Source organism: Carlito syrichta, unplaced genomic scaffold (assembly GCF_000164805.1).
Source record: "Carlito syrichta isolate Samal-C Ts95f unplaced genomic scaffold, Tarsius_syrichta-2.0.1 Scaffold305807, whole genome shotgun sequence".
In the NCBI taxonomy this organism is placed as follows: Eukaryota; Metazoa; Chordata; class Mammalia; order Primates; family Tarsiidae; genus Carlito; species Carlito syrichta.
Genome location: NW_007249903.1, coordinates 442187 through 444810, shown reverse-complemented (window position 1 = coordinate 444810; position 2624 = coordinate 442187).

The following is a 2624-nucleotide window of genomic DNA, read 5'->3' as shown; positions in this document are numbered from 1 at the left end:
TCAAAAACTAACAGTGCCCCCTCAAAAAAAGAATATCTTGTCATTTCCATTGTCATGAATCTCTTCGGCTCTTCAGTTACTTCTTCCTTTTGTCTCTCTTTGTCCTTTGGGTCTCCAATTCCATCAAGGAGTTCATCTTGCTGATCTAATTCCAGCTTTTCACTGAGGGTCACTAAGTTGCTGAAGACTTCTTTGGACTCCCCATTCACCTTCTCAAATCCACAAAATTTGTGAACAAACTAAAGGCAAATGTTCTTCCAAACCCCATTTATAGTGACAGCTGTAACCTCATGCCAAGCAAAGTCAATTTTTTTTATTTTTTGGTCTTGTAGATGTTATAGTCCTTCTAAAATTGTCACAAGGTTGTTCCTAATTCATCACTTGCTTTTACTACCTGACAAAAAGTGTGATGTCAATAATATTTCTTGAAAGCCACTGTACCTCTCGGATCCATAGGTTGAATGCGTGATATAGTATTTGATGGCAGATGCACTACTTTGACATTGGGATAAAAGTTGGGGAATGGCCCAGAATGTTGTTGAGCAGCAAAAAAATGTTGAATGCAGTGTCCTTCTTCAAGCAGTATTTCTCTATTTCTGGGACAAAATGGTGAGAAGATCAGTCCTAAAAAATGACCTGTGTAACCCAGACATTGGTGTTGCTCTACCACACAACAGGAAGAGAGACCTTGGCTATGTTTTTAAGGGCTCCTGGGTTCCCTGAATGATAAACTAGGAGAGGTTTTAATTTTATATTACCAGAAGCATTGCCAGTAAACAACAGAGTTAGCCTATTTTTTGCTGCTTTATAGTTTGGCATCAACATTTCTCCTTATGGATGTAACTTTGGTCTGGCATTTTTCCAGTATAGTCCTTTCTCATCCACATTAAAAGCCTGCTCCCATAAATACTTACATTCATTGATAATTTCTTGAAGCATTTCAGAAAACCCCTGGGGAGTTATTGTATCTGTATCACTGTCTCATTCCTTACTTTTACATTGGAAAGGTTGACTCTAGCCTTGATCAGTGAAATCAGCCATGGCTGGTATTTACCGTGTTTCTTCTGCAAGTCCACATAAAGGTTTTTAGCTTTCTCTTGAGTCAGCATTAAGTTGAGCAGCACTTGATGCTTAAGCTGATCTCGCATCTACACACTAAGAAGTTTCACCATCTCCTTCATCACTTTTCCATGCTTCTTCGATCTTATTGTCGATATCATCAGCATAGCAGGCTTTGCATTTTCCATGATCTTGTCCTTATTCTTTATAATTGTACCGATTGAAAGGTGCAGGAAGCGACCAGAGGGGCGGATCCCAAAATGGTGCTGATACACAGGACAACAAAGACCCTCGGTCTGGCCTCTGTGAGCACAATTCCCCCCCGCGCACGCCAATTTCAACTCTCTCCCCGCCTCTCTCCCACTTCCTCTCTCTTTCTCCACAGACCCTTTCCCTTTTCCCTTGTAACAGCCACTTTAATAAATCTCTTGGTCCTGGCCAGGTGTGGAGTCATTACTGGTGCCAAACTTCTTACACTGGTGCTGTGACTCGGATCAGGTGCTCTCCCGCCCTGGTGCAGATCTAACCCCATAGGCGGGACCCCTGACCCGGTGCCAGTGGCCACTCCAGTCCTCCCGGACCTTCGCCACCATTTTGAATGCGTGAACTGCATCCACCAGTGACCATTGGATAGGTGAGTTCCCCAGCCATGGAAGCCTGAAACTTGCCCGGGATCACCGGGGGGAACTGGCCGTTGATTCTCCGGCAGCCCCTCCAGCCCTAGGGCAAGGGGGAACACACCCCACCTCGGCCTTCACGGCCACAGTGGACCCTAAAGGCTTCCTTTTCTCCTGTTCTCTCACCAAGCAACAGCTAAAGGTTTTTTCCTCCTCCTTATCATTCTCACACCTTCCCATGCCGCCGGGCTACAGCGGGCCCCAGGGGTCCCACATCTGCTAGCCCATAGCCGATCTCCCTATTCGACTGGCAGGAATATTGAACCTGCTCCCACCCGCCACCCGGTCAAGTTCTCTCTGTCTGTTTTCGAAAATTCCTAGCACTAGGTGCCTTGACCCCCTCAGTTCTCCAGGAGGACCCTGGTTGTGCCAAACGCCTGTGATGACAGGTTTTGCCACAACCACACTTTTGGACAGCCGACTTTTCGGAGGACGCCCTGTTTAGTCTACCTGTCTGATCATGGGAGGCTCATCATCCCTGCCAGCCGATTCCCCTCTCAAATGCCTTTTAAAGAATCTCACCACACTTTCTCTTTCTCCTGATATAAAACCCAAATGCCTGATTCGTTTTTGCACACAAGATTGGCCAACATACCCCTTAGACAACCAAAATCAGTGGCCCCCCCAGGGGTCCCTCAATCCTGATATTATTCGGGACTTATATAATTTCTGTGAGCGTTCAAAACGGTGGGTAGAGATTCTCTATGTTCAGTCTTTTTCTCTCGTCCATGAACATCCCTGCATCTGCCTCACTTGCAATCCCTCTAACCTCTACCTTCCACTCATGCTAGCATCTGTCACCTCTTCTACAACTTCTTCTTCTCCCCATGTTCTATGCACACTTCAGCCTCCTCTCCAAAACTCCCCTCCCCCCACTGCAGACACTGT